The following is a 17,711-nucleotide window of genomic DNA, read 5'->3' on the forward strand; positions in this document are numbered from 1 at the left end:
CATCTAATAAATTGAACTCCTTAGCATGTGGGTCAGAACGTCAAGTCTCGATAGCCACTCAGATAGATAATGAGTTTGGAAGCATCTGTTGTTATAAAGGTTGTGATTTGAGGGCTGAACAGAAGGAGTCCGTATGGATGGATGGGGTGGGGTGGGGTTGGTATGGACCTCACTCTGAATCACGTTGGTCTGTCAGATGTCACAGAAGGCTTCTAAGGAAATTGAATAAAAAGTTACATTATACATTAGTACATATGAGAGATCAGCTTCACAGTAGACTAAGGACAAATTATGTCCATGTTGAGGCTTAAGAAAATGGAGGATGCCTTGATAGGTAAACATGTTGGATTCCTATGCCTTGGTAGGTAGCCAACACAAGGGGTCAAATTGGAGGGGAACACAGTAAAACCAGATGAAGACATACATGAAAGTGAGGTACAAAATCACTGGAAGCTATATATGATGACTATTATATGCAGCATTGTGTGTGTATTGTCGGAGTACAGTGTTACAGTGTAAACAGGTGAATGTAAAAATACTTATTTTCCCAATATCAGTATAATTGTAGCATATCTTTTGGAAAAAAGGTTTTAGGAAGACAGAGAACCCATACATTTTAAAAGCTCAAGTGGAAGAAGATTACCTTAAAGCAGGCGTGGGACGGAGGTTTTTCCGGGAACTAGCTCAGAGCATTAATACAATAAGCACGCAAAATATAATACAAGGATGTTTTTATGAACATAATCCGGAGAGATGAGGCCGATCCAACCTGGGAATATAATCCCAAGGAGCTCTCCTGGTTATCTTTCATAGGCCCTGGTGGACACACACACACACACACACACACACACACACACACACACACACACACACACACACACACACACACACACACACACACACACACATACTCTCTTACAATCTCATCCCCACTTATTAAATCAACAGATAATCTTTAAGAGCATGTCACTTCATTCAAATCTGCACTATGACCTTTGACCTATACACCATGAAGCAGAGACTTGCACTCACCACAAAGATAAATAAATAAGCAAACAACAGGTCCATTTTATTGAAGTGTTCCACAACAGACAGCATTAGGACAGAGTTCCCCAACTGGCAGCCTTTGGGCCAAATTTGGCCCGTGGGTGATTTTATTTGGCTTCCCAAGTTTTCTCAGCAAAAAAACTAAGAAAAAATATATATACAGTACCAGTCAAAAGTTTGGACACACCTACTCATTCAAGAGGTTTTCTTTATTTTTACTATTTTCTACATTGTAGAATAATAGTGAAGACATCAAAACTATAAAATAACACATACAGAATCATGTAATAACCAAAAAAGTATATTTTCGATTTTAGATTCTTCAAAGTAGCCCCCCTTTGCCTTGATGGCAGCTTTGCACACTCTTGGCATTCTCTCAACCAGCTTGATGAGGAATGCTTTTCCAACTGTCTTGAAGGAGTTCCCACATATACTGAGCACTTGTTGGCTGCTTTTCCTTCACTCTGCGGTCCAACTCATCCCAAACCATCTCAATTGAGTTGAGGTCGGGTGATTGTGGAGGCCAGGTCATCTGATGCAGCACTCCATCACTCTCCTTGGTCAAATCGCCCTTACACAGCCTGGAGGTGTGTTTTGGGTCATTGTCCTGTTGAAAAACAAATGATAGTCCCACTAAGCGCAAACCAGATGGGATGGCGTATCGCTGCAGAATGCTGTGGTAGCCATGCTGGTTAAGTGTGCCTTGAATTCTAAATAAATCACTGACAGTGTCACCAGCAAAGCACCCCCACACCATCACACCTCCTCCTCCATGCTTCACGGTGGGAACCACACATGCAGAGATCATCAAATCTCACATTTGCACTCATCAGATCAAAGGACAGATTTCCACCGGTCTAATGTCCATTGCTCGTGTTTCTTGGCCCAAGCAAGTCTCTTCTTATTATTGGTGTCCTTTAGTAGCGGTTTCTTTGCTACAATATGACCATGAAGGCCTGATTCACGCATTCTCCTCTGAACAGTTGATGTTGAGATGTGTCGGTTACTTGAACTCTATTTGGGCTGCAATCTGAGGTGTAGTTAACTCTAATGAACTTCTCCTATGCAGCAGAGGTAACTCTGTGTCTTCCTTTCCTGTGGCGGTCCTCATGAGAGCCAGTTTCATCATAGCGCTTGATAGTTCTTCTGACTGAACTTGAAGAAACTTTCAAAGTTCTTGAAATTTTCCAAATTGACTGACCTTCATGTCTTAAAGTAATAATGGACTGTTGTTTCTCTTTGCTTATTTGAGCTGTTCTTGCCATAATATGGAATTGGTCTTTTACCAAATAGGGCTATCTTCTGTATACCACCCCTATCTTGTCACAACACAACTGATTGGCTCAAGCGCATTAAGAAATTCCACAAATTAACTTTTAACAAGGCACACCTGTTAATTGAAATGCATTCCAGGTGACTACATTTACATTTTAGTCATTTAGCAGACGCTCTTGCCCATTGCTGTCAGGTGTATAAAATCGAGCACACAGCCATGCAATCTCCATAGACAAACATTGGCAATAGAATGGCCTTACTGAAGAGCTCAGTGACTTTCAACGGCACCGTCATAGGATGCCACCTTTCCAACAAGTCAGTTCCTCAAATTTCTGCCCTGCCAGAGCTGCCCCAGTCAACAGTTATTGTGAAGTGGAAAAGTCTAGGAGCAACAATGGCTCAGCCTCCAAGTTGTAGGCCACACAAGCTCACAGGATGGGACCAAACTGCCTCTGGAAGCAACTTCAACACAAGAACTGTTCATCAGGAGCTTCATGAAATGGGTTTCCATGGCCGAGCAGCCGCACACAAGTCTAAGATCACCATGCGCAAAGCCAAGCGTCGGCTGGAGTGGTGTAAAGCTTGCCGCCATTGGGCTCTGGAGCAGTGGAAATGTGTTCTCTGGAGTGATGAATCACGCTTCACCATCTGGCAGTCCGACGGACGAATCTCAACGCTACCTGCCTCAATGCATACTGCCAAATGTAAAGTTTGGTGGAGGAGGAATAATGGTCTGGGGCTGTTTTTCATGGTTCGGGCTAGGCCCCTTAGTTCCAGTGAAGGGAAATCTTAACGCTACAGGATAGAATGACATTCTAAACGATTTTGTGCTTCCAACTTTGTGGCAACAGTTTGGGGAAGGCCCTTTCCTGTTTCAGCATGACAATGCCCCCATGCACAAAGCAAGATCCATACAGAAATGGTTTGTCTAGATCGGTGTGGAAGAACTTGACTGGCCTGCACAGAGCCCTGACCTAAACCCCATCGAACACCTTTGGGATGAATTGGACCTCCGACTGCGAGCCAGGCCTATTCGCCCAACATCAGTGCCCGACCTCACTAATGCTCTTGTGGCTGAATGGAAGCAAGTCCCCGCAGCAATGTTCCAACATCTAATGGAAAGCCTACCCAGAAGAGTGGAGGCTATTATAGCAGCAAAGAGGGGACCAACTCCATGTTAATGCCCATGATTTTGGAATGAGATGTCCGATGAGCAGGTCTCCACATATTTTTGGTCATGTACTGTATATGTGATCGTATACAAATGAAAGCAAGGTTTGAAATGATTATGTTTTAGTCAAATATGATATCTGTTTGGGCTTCTTGCTGTCAATTTGCAGTCTACAAATTATTTGTATTTAAGTTCTGGCCCCCTGACCATCCGCTCAAGAACAAATCGGGCCGCGGCTAAATTCAGTTGATGATCCCTGCTTTAGAGGTTCAAAGGCCAACTGGGCCATAGCTTTACTCTAACAAGACTGGCCGTGGTGGACCGGGACCCGAAATCAGCTCCAGCATTTCTAATTCACAGGTCAATTTATTTCCTTGAGGCCCCTACAACAGCCCAGATTTTTCGCTGAGGCCCCCACACCAGACCATTTTATTCATTGAGGCCCCCATTATTAGCCAGATAATGATCATTTTGCGCAAATAACCCAAGTCAGACAGGCCCGGTAGGATATAAATGGATCAGCCCATTTATATGGGCAAAAATGCCAGATGGCCAGTCCACCCCTGAAGACTGGTATAGCTATAAATATTCAGTATGGTTGCTGGTATATCTATAAATATACAGTATGGTTGCTGGTATATCTATAAATATACAGTATGGTTGCTGGTATAGCTATAAATATACAGTACGGTTGCTGGTATATCTATAAATATACAGTATGGTTGCTGGTATATCTATAAATATACAGTATGGTTGCTGGTATATCTATAAATATACAGTATGGTTGCTGGTATATCTATAAATATACAGTATGGTTGCTGGTATAGCTATAAATATACAGTATGGTTGCTGGTATATCTATAAATATACAGTACGGTTGCTGGTATAGCTATAAATATACAGTATGGTTGCTGGTATAGCTATAAATATACAGTATGGTTGCTGGTATATCTATAAATATACAGTACGGTTGCTGGTATAGCTATAAATATACAGTATGGTTGCTGGTAGCTCTGCTTGAACTTTGGCATGATGCACTGTAAGATCCAGTTATTCAGGAGTTAGGATGAATCAACCCAGTCAAACATTACAGCATTGTCAATAAGTTGGTAATACTTTACTTTACAGTCCAGTTTCAGCTGCTATTCACCTTCATTGATTCATTCAAAGACTCAAAGAATAAAAAAAAATCAATTGGTGTCTATCTGGTAGTGATGCTTGAGGCAACGGATCTGAAAGACACCAAAAGATAATCATCAGTAATTATAATGTAATTACAAGGTAAAATACCAGGACTGTAAAATAAAGCTAAAAAAGGAAAAAAATGATTTTGTGATGGCGTGCTGTCTAAGTAAGATAATGTCGCTTTTCTCTCTCTCTCTCTCTCTCTCTCTCTCTCTCTCTCTCTCTCTCTCTCTCTCTCTCTCTCTCTCTCTCTCTCTCTCTCTCTCTCTCTCTCTCTCTCTCGCTCTCTCTCTCTCTCTCTCGCTCTCTCTCCGTGGCCGTGTATCTCAGCAGTGTAATTGGAGTAAATGACAGGAGAACATCTGCTATGCATAAGAGAGGGGCCAACACTTTAACATGCAGATGTCTCCCTTCATCTGCATTAATTCCATAATTACTGCAATGCAATGGGGGGAAATATTTTTTATAGCTTAAGACAATGTTATCTGTGCCAGTTGGTGATGGGAGGGGTGTGTGTGTGTGTATATATATGTGTGAATATGTGTGTATGTGTGTGTTTGTTTGTGTGTGTGTGTGTGCGGAGGCGGGGGTTGAATTTGGAGGGGGGGAGGGGGGGGGTGTAGATTATTATACCATTTAGCCAGAGCAAGCTGTCACATAGCAGAGAATCCCACTAATTCCACCGTGCCCTTGGTGTGTCACTGATGGGCTCCGAGTGACCGATGATGCCTCGACGCCACCACTTGGCCACCAGACGACCAGCCTGCTCTTTACTCTGTGTGTGCATGTGTGAGTGCGTTTGTGTGTGAGCGTGCGTTTGTGTGTGTGTCACGGCTGGTGCTCTTAATCATTCACAGTTTGGATGTTTGCCTCATAATAGGTAAGGTTAAGGCTTGGGTTATTAGGGATTGAGTATTGTCAATGGAAAGACTAGGAAAGACTACATGTCAAACCTTGTGCTGTTTAAATAAGGTGTTGTTGTACCTGTGACTTTGGTCTGATAATTTCTGCATACTGGACAAATCATGCTTTGGCTGATGATTGGGATAAAGAAATTGGACCATGGAGGGTGTCAGAGGGCAGTATTTTCATAATAAAGGAGAAAGTCACTGCACTATCAAAAGGTTACTTCTCACATATCACATACATCAACAGCATTTATAAAGCAATCAGACAAATCTAATCATAATGCCTATATTCATCAGTATAAAATAGTACAACATGGCTGATATCTCTACTTGAACATTCATTCAAAGGGTGACAGTATGAAATTATCCAAAATATAGATCCATTCAAGTATTACTGAAGCAATGCAATCAAACATTACAATACATGTACTGCAAGACAATGGCATGCAGCTGTTACAGAGATAACAATAAAAAGGCAACCATGGTGTCTCTCCCCTGACATGACTATGAAAGCAGTCTAAAGGCAGGGACTGGTCCTCATTACATTTACATTTACATCATTTAGCAGACGCTCTTATCCAGAGCGACTTACAAATTGGTGCATTCAACTTATGATAGCAAGTGGGACAACCACTTTTTTTCTTTTATTTATTTTTATTTTTTATGGGGGGGTGGGGGAGGGGGGGGGGGGGGTGTAGAAGGATTGCTTTATACTATTCCAGGTATTCCTTAAAGAGGTAGGGTTTCAAGTGTCTCCGGAAGGTGGTCAGTGACTCCGCTGTCCTGGCGTCGTGGGGGAGCTTGTTCCACCATTGGGGAGCCAGAACAGCAAATAGCTTTGACTGGGCTGAGCGGGAACTGTGCTTCTGTAGAGGTAGGGGAGCTAGCAGGCCAGAGGTGGATGAACGTAGTGCCCTTGTTTGGGTGTAGGGTCTGATCAGAGCCTGAAGGTAAGGAGGTGCCGTTCCCCTCACAGCTCCGTAGGCAAGCACCATGGTCTTGTAGTAGATGCGAGCCTCAACTGGAAGTCAGTGGAGTGTGCGGAGGAGCGGGGTGACATGAGAGAACTTGGGAAGGTCGAACACCAGACGGGCTGCGGCGTTCTGGATAAGTTGTAGGGGTTTAATGGCACAGACAGGGAGCCCAGCCAACAGCGAGTTGCAGTAATCCAGACGGGAGATGACAAGTGCCTGGATTAGGACCTGTGCCGCTTTCTGTGTAAGGTAGGGTCGTACTCTGCGAATGTTGTAGAGTATGAACCTGCAGGATCGGGTCACCGCTTTGATGTTAGCAGAGAACGACAGGGTGTTGTCCAGGGTCATGCCAAGGCTCTTTGCACTCTGGGAGGAGGACACAATGGAGTTGTCAACCGTGATGGCAAGATCATGGAGCGGGCAGTCCTTCCCAGGGAGGAAGAGCAGCTCCGTCTTGCCGAGGTTCAGCTTGAGGTGGTGATCCGACATCCACACTGATATGTCTGCCAGACATGCAGAGATGCGATTCGCCACCTGGTTATCAGAAGGGGGAAAGGAGAAAATGAATTGTGTGTCGTCTGCGTAGCAATGGGGGAAAGGAGAAAATGAATTGTGTGTCGTCTGCGTAGCAATGATAGGAGAGACCATGTGAGGATATGACAGAGCCAAGTGACTTGGTGTATAGAGAGAATAGGAGAGGGCCTAGAACTGAGCCCTGGGGGACACCAGTGGTGAGAGCACGTGGTGTGGAGACAGATTCTCGCCACGCCACCTGGTAGGAGCGACCTGTCAGGTAGGACGCAATCCAAGAGTGAGCAGCGCCGGAGATGCCCAACTCGGAGAGGGTGGAGAGGAGGATCTGATGGTTCACAGTATCAAAAGCAGCGGATAGGTCTAGAAGGATAAGAGCAGAGGAGAGAGAGTTAGCTTTAGCAGTGCGGATAGCCTCTGTGACACAGAGAAGAGCAGTCTCAGTTGAATGACCAGTCTTGAAACCTGACTGGTTTGGATCAAGAAGGTCATTCTGAGAGAGATAGCAGGAGAGTTGGCTAGAGACGGCACGCTCAAGAGTTTTGGAGAGAAAAGAAAGAAGGGATACTGGTCTGTAGTTGTTGACATTGGAGGGATCGAGTGTAGGTTTTTTGAGGAGGGGTGCAATTCTCGCTCTCTTGAAGACGGAAGGGACATGGACAGCGGTCAAGGATGAGTTGATGAGCAAGGTGAGGTAAGGGAGAAGGTCTCTGGAAATGGTCTGGAGAAGAGAGGAGGGAATAGGGTCAAGCGGGCAGGTTGTTGGGCGGCCGGCCGTCACAAGTCGCAAGATTTCATCTGGAGAGAGAGGGGAGAAAGAAGTCAAAGCATAGGGTAGGGCAGTGTGAGCAGAACCAGCGGTGTCATTTGACTTAATAAATGAGGATCGGATGTCGTCAACCTTCTTTTCAAAATGGTTGACGAAGTCATCCACAGAGAGGGAGGAGGGAGGGGGAGGAGGAGGAGGATTCAGCAGGGAGGAGAAGGTGGCAAAGAGCTTCCTAGGGTTAGAGGCAGAGGCTTGAAATTTAGAGTGGTAGAAAGTGGCTTTAGCAGCGGAAACAGAGGAAGAGAATGTAGAGAGGAGGGAGTGAAAAGATGACAGGTCCGCAGGGAGTCTAGTTTTCCTCCATTTCCGCTCGCCTGCCCGGAGCCCTCTTCTGTGAGCTCGCAATGAGTCGTCAAGCCACAGAGCAGGAGGGGACGACCGAGCCGGCCGGGAGGATAAGGGACATAGAGAGTCAAAAGATGCAGAAAGGGAGGAGAGGAGGGTTGAGGAGGCAGAATCAGGAGATCGGAGGGAGAAGGATTTAGCAGAGGGAAGAGATGATAGGATGGACTGATCATATCAGGGCTGATCATACTACAGCACTGAGGGCAATGACCCCGGTCCATGACCTTTCATCTCTCAGGACGTGATAACGAGGTAGGTCATTTGGAGGTTAAGTTCACTCACTGGCTCATAAAACACAATCACGCACGTGCACGCACACACACACACCACACACACACCTCGCTTTCACATGCCAGCTAAACATAGGGACAAAGGAAAGTATTTGTGTATACTTGGCAGGCCAACTTCCTTTGATTGCTGCAGTGTTAGGGTAGGAAACAATGTTAGGGTAGGAAACAATGCACAGGAGCTATTAATAAGTCATGGAGAAAGAAAATTCCTCTAAGATGAGAGGAGAAGAAAGGAGATGAGAGGAGAGGAGAGGAGAGGAGAGGAGAGGAGAGGAGAGGAGAGGAGAGGAGAGGAGAGGAGAGGAGAGGAGAGGAGAGGAGGAGAGGAGAGGAGAGGAGAGGAGAGGAGGGCTCAGAGGAGGTAGCTAGTGGCCACTCTATTTACAGATTCACTGTATGTATGTTAACACTACTGTATACCTCCTGGTAGTAATATATATTTTAGTCTTTAAGATCTACATAGCTCGTATTTATTATTGACCCTGCTTCTGCTGTCTTGGACTAGTAGTAACACATTACAGTGTTCTTATTACTATGTAGTTATTTATTTAAGTACATTCTAACAAGAATTGGTATTACACTGTTGGTATTACACCAGCAAGGTCACCCATGATACAAGTCAGTATTCGACGTCCATCCATGTCTGAGGACATCGGGAGATTATGTGGAAACCGGCCACTAGGGGCAACAGTGAGCACTGTTACCTTCAAGTAAGTTTGGGTTTGTTAGGATGTTGTGGGCAGGGATGGCGAATGGGTGCAAGCACCTGCCGCTTACTCCACAGGTTGCACGTTTGAAACCAGCCTTAGAAAGTTGTTTTTTATATTTTTGTTTTAAGCCTATCCCAAACCTTAACCCTTACCTCAAATCATATTCATCAAGAATTTGGATTTAATACCTAAACTTAACCTTAAACACTTTGAAATTTGACGTTTGGAACAACATCGAAATTTGACATTTGAGAAACATGGATGAACGTCTAATTTTGACGTGAGACTGTAAGAGATGGTAGATTACACTGCGGTAACCACAGTAAAAGCAGTAACCCTTACCCTAGCCTTAAACCTAACCTCCACAGTAATAACAGGCCGAATAACAACGCTGTAATGTAACGATTGTCATCATACAATTTACAAACTCTGACATTTTGACTTTCCCTGACACACTCTTCTCCTTTCTAAAAGTGCCCAGTTAAAGAGCATCAAATCCTGTGTGCTAAATCCACACTGGCCAGCGGTCATTAGCATAGCTAACAAACCCAGAAAGAGTAACAGCGGGAGAGAACAATATCAGTCTATTAAAGGGGGGAGTGGGGGAGAGGGGGGAGATGGAGGCTATTGTTCTCCTCTGATTTAGCCCTGGTGTCACCCTGCAACTGTTGTCACTTCTAAGTTTAGCTGGACGGCTCGACTGGAGGAAGGAAAGAGAGGGAGGAGGGACTGAGGTGTGGGCAGACAGGGAAAGACAGTAGAAGACAGGGTAAACAAAGGGGAGACGAGTAGGCAGGAGGGGAGAAAGGGGGAGACAGAGAGAGACAGATGGAGACAGGGAGGCAAGGGGGAAAGGGGAAGACAGAGTGTGTCAAGGGGAGGAAGGAGAAGATGAAGGGAGACAGGAAGACAGGAGGGAATGGCAACATGCTCTCACAGTCTCACGTCAGAATTAGACGTTCATCCATGTTTCTCAAAAGTCAAATTTCAAAGTTGTTCCAAACGTCAAATTTCAAAGTGTTTAAAGTTAAGTTTAGGAATTCACTCTAAATGTTTTATCTCAAAAACAACTTTCTATCGCTGAATTGGAACATGCAACCTTTGGCACCAGATGATTACGCCCATTCGCCATCTCCATCCACAACACCCTAGCAAAAAAACGAAACCTACTTCAAAGTAACAGTGCTCACTGTTGCCCCTAGTGGCCAGTTTCCATGTCTTCTCCCGATGTCCTCACACATGGATGGATGTCAAATACTGACTCGTACCTCGGGTGACCTGGCTGGGAATGGAGGGGTAGTGGATGGAAGACAGGAGATAGAGGCGAGACGGGAGTCGGCGACGGCGGTAGGGTGGTGGGTTACCGAGGGCTCCAGCTGTCGGCTGATAAAGAGGCTGAGGTCTGAGGCGTTAAGCCTCACAGTGAAAGCAGAGCTTACGGGAGTGACACAGGGCAGTGGTCCCTCTCCGGCCCACATGGTCCCCAGCACAGAGCCCAGGCCAAAGCAAAGACACATAGATAAACAGGCCCAGATGACACTCCACGCCTGTAAAGCCGGCTGGGCTAAGACCAGGGGAGACAGGGGGGCTAGGCTTAAGGCATGGCTCCCTGACGGGGATGGCTGAATGGTGGTGGATTGTAGACATTGTCTCAGTGAAGTCACTGGGTTCATCACAGTACATACTTGGGCTGGGCCTGTGGGAATAGGCCAATCTTCTGTTGTTGATTCTTGACATGCACGCATACATACGTCTTCACATAGACAAATGGTCAAGTGCAAATGCACACACAGGTCATGTAGACATGCTCACACAGTCTTGTATGCATTTGTGGACAGACAGTCGCACACACATGCATGCCTGCGTGCGGGTGTATTTAAAATGTTTCTTTTTTGCATTCTTTCAATTCATCCTAACAGGGTTTCCTTGAGAACTAAATCTACTTACGATTTATCGTTCCTTATCATTTCCCTTCATTCCAAATTATAATCCGGTTCATCTAATCCATCTCTCCCTCCCTCTTTTTCAAATCATATTCATCAAGAGCATCCTCACTGACAGATCAAGAAATCACTGTTGGAGAGAGGTCTAAAGAGATACAATGTTTTTCTTCTGAAACAAATCAGATTCCTCTGATATAATCAAGACGAGATGGCAGAGACCACAACATAATCACTAAGGGACATGCCTGCCTTGCCTAGATATTATTAAAAATGGGGAGAAACAAGTCTTTAGATTGAAAGATTGAAAAAATGGAATTACAGTAAATCAGGGAAAAACTGGGGCAAGGTTGGCTAAAGCCCTCTGATACAGATGTGAGACAAATCTTCACTTTAATGTAGTGTGTATGTATGTGTGTGTGTGTTTGTGTGTGCGTGTGCGTGCGTGTTTGCACACGTACAAATAATGAAATATCATATTGTCTACAGCGCAAGTGCTGTGCAGAAACCATTATTTTTTCCCAATCTCAGTGCAAAGACTCTATGCATAATCTCAAATTCCTCTGACTCCTGTGGCAAAATAATCAGCAGACAACTGCTTAAATTTGGTTCGTTGTGAGATAATAACAGACACCATTTATAGTAGTCATAGCAACTGATGATACACCTGATTATATAGCGCTGTCATGATGCATTATGCAACTGTGATGTTTATGACAATCGTTATAACGCAAAATAATATTGTGTGTCCAAGACAACTTTCACCTTGGGGACAAGTAAGACTATCATTCTATATTGTGTCATGTCATATAGCTGACTATATTCTGTGGCAAATGTAAGCTGTAAGCAACAACAAATGATTGAGGCATGGAGTCAACTTCTTCTTATGACATAGTAGAGACAGTCAGTGATGAGGTGTCTGTCCACCCGGTTATCACCTACAATGAACAACCACAAGAGGGCAGTGAGTTTATCATAAATGATGTCAGAGGGGTTATGTTAATCCAGTCTAATTGACAAGAAGAGGAGGATATGTGGGTAAGGAAAGAGAAGCTCTAACTCACTCTCTCTCTCAAGGTCAAGAGGTCACACAAATAGGGCAACATCATCACCGCTAATTGTTGTGAACCAAGCTATCCACAGAGCTGTTGCCATATAATTACATATAGAATTCAGTAGTATCTCTGTGGCTGTTGCTCTGCTGAAATAATGCTGTGGTTTTACTTCAGTGCATTCTTCATAATCACCAGTAGATGGCCCTAGTTGGCCCTATGAGAACATATAGAAACAGTTAACGCCTGCTGTTTCTGTCTTGTCATTTTTTCTCTTTTTGTTGGAGCAAACATCCAGAGAATGCACTCTTTGATGTAGCAGACATCCAAGAGAAAACTTTGCATATGTGGTACATTTACCACCAGTTTTCTCCAATGTAGATCATTATTTGATCAGTGAGAACCAACAGATTTAATTAATAACGGAGACAGCAACTTAATAAATTGAAAGAAAATATTCTCAGGCCCACACCCATATCTTAACCTATAATCAATGTTGGGGAAGCCACTCTGAAAATATAGTTTGCCAAGCTACCTATTACTTCACACTGGAAGAAGTGGGGCTACAGTAAATCTACCCATGAGAGAAATATAGTTTGTTCACCTAATGTTACCACATCCAAACTACATTATGAAAAATTATAATATATACATCTGAAATGTCATACAATACAAAGTTAAGAAACATGACTGTGATCAACCGACAGTGATTATGAACAAAATACGTTACGGAAACTTCAAGATGAGATTCCAGACCTTGGTGATCTTTTTCCCCACAAGGATTTGTATTGCTTTTTTTCTGTAGCTCAGATATGCAAACTCGTACAACATTGTGCACTGCGCTTACCTCCTCCTCCCTTCACTCCTTGTTACCCCTCCAGACAACATTCCCCAGGTGGTTCTACTGACCCATGTGGATCAAGTGTGCATTGCCATCAATAAGGATTTAAGAAACATCTACACCAGCCACACCCTGCTAGAGAAGGTATTCAGACAGAGGTTTACCTCAAGGGATTGCCTTGTGTTGTGGATGTTACTCCATGAGTGACAACAGAACTTCAATCAAAAAAGGTAATTAAATAGAATAGGATTCAAGTTTGTTGAACATGCAAAGGGTTTAATTACAAATAGGCTACACTTGTTTACTTTCCTTGTGGATTGTTGTGTGAGATTTCCTGTACCCATCATAAACAGATGCAGCGGGCAGCAGAGATGGTGGACCTTCCCCTGTCTTTTGTCTTTCCTGTGAAGAACTAGTCCAGAGAGATATCTGTCGACTGCAACGCTGACATCCTCCTTCTGACCGCTGTGCTACATCCTGCATACTGCTGATGATGCTCTGAAGGAGTGTAAACCACCTGCCACATGATGACCATGATGGTCATTTCAATCCTGCTAATATCTCAGCTCAGGAAATAGATAGGCTAATTGTTGTTTTGTGTCTTTGATGCTTTTGATGTAAGGTGGTTTGGAACTGTAGAATCATCAGGATATGTATGATAATTCTGAAAAGTTCTGAAAGAAAACCAGTTTCTATCATTATTATTATTATCAATGAAGACTATTTGTTTTTTTCTATTATGATTAGAATCAAATCACATTAACACTTGTGTTCAATAAACACTATGTTTTACCTGCTTTTCAATTGGAACTTTTTGAAACTAGAAAAAATATGTTATACTTTAAAAGGGGAACAATATGTATTTTATTCCACCTGGGGGCCCTTCATGGACCTTCTACAGAGGCCCTCCTTTCGACTTGTAAATTGCTTGCCTGGCTGTTTTTGTTGTTATTATTAGTTATTTTAAATATCTGATTTGCCTCCATTCTGTGTGGCTGGCTTGGTCCTGCTGGAAATCTGCTACCATACCTGTCCATATACTGTACCTTCGAGCTGTGTTTCTTGGTCCTGGGGGCCCGAGGGGGAGCACATAATTTTTTATCTTGCCCTAGCTCTCACACACTTTATTCAACTATTCAGCTCATAATCAAGCCTCTCATTGGGGTTGGGTGTGTGGGGTATATATTTGCCCCCTTTCTGATATTTTTGACACTGAATGTTATCAGATCTTCAACCAAAACCTAATATTAGATATAAGGAACCTGAGTGAAATAACACAACAATTACATACTTATTTCTTTTATTTAATAAACAAAGTTATGCAACACCCTGGGTGAAAAAGTCATTGGCCCATTCAAATTTTGGTATTACAGTGCATTCAGAAAGTATTCAGACCCCTTGACTTTTTGTATGGAACAATCAGTCACCTTCCCATCTTTGGCTCTGCAATCAGCGAGAAGATACAAACTTTACTTACTCTAACTTTCTTTTCCTATTTATTCTCTCTCTTTCTCTCTCTCTTTATCTTGCTCTCACTGTGTACATTTTATAAATATTAAATACCAACAACGCTGCCTTTCAGTCAGAAAATATAAATAACGGTAGCGACTCTGTGTTTTTAAACGTGGATATCGACTTTACCACTTCAGCATGCTTTTGTGGCACAGTTGATGCCACGCAGGTTGGGGGTTCGCCGACCACCATGGACGAGCTCACTCCCCCTGCCTGTTTCATTACACTACAATCAGAGCCGACTGCAGACAATGATCAGCTAGAGGGAAATCTGATTTTCAACATTTTGATGCCATATTTATCATTATTTAAAATACATGCAACTTATTTTCTACCAACAGGTTTCTGTTCCAATGAACCACACAACCAATAAACAAAGCTTACCGACTTAGGGAACTTCAATGTCATGGTTTACTTTTTCAACACCACAATAAATAGACTATTTCTTCTGACCCATGTGCAACATATCCTGCATACCACTGATGATACTCTGGAGGAGTAGGGGAGACCGGGGATGGGTGTAACACTGGATAGTTGTAACACTTGCAATTCCTCCAATCAGGAGCGAGGTAAAATAATGTGATTGACTGAGCACATGCTCAGTTTAGTCCTGAACTCTCATGTGAAAAAGCAAGTCCCTGTGATAAACTCTGCAGATTCTATTAACAGAAATCTGATTTCTGTTAGAAATTGCGTAATTCAAATCTGGTATTGGAATAAGAATCAAGAGATCTTCAATCCAAGCTTAATTTATTATATGCAAAATGTATGTATGATAAGTATGAAGGTTCGTATATACGGGTCCACTGAAATACCACGCAGGGCACTCAGAGAACTAAAACACCGCTCACAGATTCCCCCCCAAATACTCTGACAGATAGTTCCCACCTCTTCTGTTGGTCAATCAGAGTAAAGGACTGAGTGTGGTTCAGCCAATCCGTTGGCGCAGGGGTTGGTCCCAACTCCTCTTCTCCATTTATTGCACACTGTTGCCAGGCATAAGTTGCTATCACAATAACCTGTGGAGTCAGCACCCAAAAGACACCATTCCACTGTACTCCATGTACCCACGTTCAAGGACGGTTTCACAGACAACAAAGAGAGAGTGTTCGTATCTGTGAGAAATACAAGTCTTATCCCATCCTAGCCCCTAACGTTCCCCACATGAATCACAGGCTGTTATGTGAAACAATCCATATCAGTACAGTGTCCTCATTAATGCATTCCTTCCAAGCTATTCATCACATACAGATCCAATTATGAGAAAAATAGAACCCAACATTTCTGATTTCTTTGTTTTTGTGATGGCATCAACTGCTTTGTAGTTCCATTCACCAAACTTATATCAGGTTTATAACCAGTCTTTGTAGAGATATTTGATGCATTAACAGTATTAACATTTAGCTAAAATGGAAGCTAGCTAATGGCTGCAAGGGTCTGGGTTAGATGTAACAGCTTGTGAGAAAATGTTACAATTAACCCAGAGTAAAACTCAATGTTTTTGGTACATGCTTTCTTTTACTTTCAGCATACCTAGATCATGTAAAAGAAAGACAGACAGGGGAGTAGATGATGTAGCACACCTGGGGAAGTCAATCAGATCGGTTGCTAAGTTGTATGGCATATGTCATGTGACGCTGTACAGATTCTGCAAAGAGAGAAAGAAGCTACTGGAGAAGGGGTCGAGAGAGCTTCCCCATGTTGGCTAACGTAGTGGAAACAGGGTCTTCATGGATGAGCAGGAGCAGAAGTTGTCAGAGTATCTCTTGAGGGCAGCTGATTTATATTATGGATTGTCTCCCCGTGAGGTAAGCACTTGATAGGAATTAGTGAGGGACTACTAATGTAAAGGATTAATGTAAAGTATTAATTGGGGGAAGTATTGAACATATTTTATTATATTATTACAGGTCAGGAAATTTGCCTACCAACTCGCTGTACAATATGGTTACAAGCATCCTCAGTCATGGGATGAGACCTCTATGGCGGGAGCAGACTGGTTCTCGTCTTACCTAAAGCGGCACCCTACTCCTCTCCATTAGGAGTGCTGAAGCACTAGTCTGTCGTGGGCCACAAGTTTCAAAAGAACAAATGTGGCAGAGTTTTTCAGCAAACTAGGAGAGGTGATAAATAAATAAAGCTTTGATGGCAATGACATATGGAATGTTGACGAGACAGGAATAACCACAACACAAACACCAGATAGAGTGGTTGTGAAACATGGCACCAAACAGGTTGGAGCAATCACCTCAGCAGAAAGGTTTACACTACTGTCAATGGCATGTGCTATAAATGCAATAGGAAACTCAATCCCCCCAACTGTTGTTTTCCCACGCAGGCCACCTCTCCAGCTGCCTTCCAGGCCACCTCTCCAGCTGCCTTCCAGATCACCTCTCCAGCTGCCTTACAGATCACCTCTCCAGCTGCCTTCCAGGTCACCTCTCCAGCTGCCTTCCAGGCCACCTCTCCAGCTGCCTTCCAGGTCACCTCTCCAGCTGCCTTCCAGGTCACCTCTCCAGCTTCCTTCCAGCCCAACTCTCCAGCTGCCTTCCAGGTCACCTCTCCAGCAGCTGCCTTCCAGGTCACCTCTCCAGCTGCCTCCCAGCCCAATTCTCCAGCTGCCTTCCTGCCCACCTCTCCAGCTGCCTTCCAGCCCCACTCTCCAGCCACATCACAGGGCACCTACCCACATGTATCAGGCTGTGGCTGGGAAACACGTGATTACTCTTCTGGTTTCAACCCAGTTGATATACGCCCCTTCCCAAAAGCAGGGCCCAGGAAAATTACAAAACTGCGATATTGACAGATACCCCCGTCAATCAGGCACTGGAAGAAGAGCATCAAAATCTAGCACTCAGAAGGCAGAAAGTAAAATTGCCCTGCCTAAAAAAACAGCTGGAAAGAAGCAAGCCAAGACAAACCACACTGAACAACAACAAAAAAACTGTCCTGCCTAAGAAAAAAGCCAAAACAAAGCATGTTGAACCAGAAGATTCAGATTCCTCCAACGAGGAAAACTTCTGCATTGTGTGCATGGAGCACTTTAACAATTCCAAGTCCAAGGAGGTCTGGGTGCAGTGCTGGAAATGCAAATGATGGGC

This window comes from Coregonus lavaretus (genome assembly GCF_964263955.1).
Source record: "Coregonus lavaretus genome assembly, chromosome: 31".
NCBI classification, from domain to species: Eukaryota; Metazoa; Chordata; class Actinopteri; order Salmoniformes; family Salmonidae; genus Coregonus; species Coregonus lavaretus.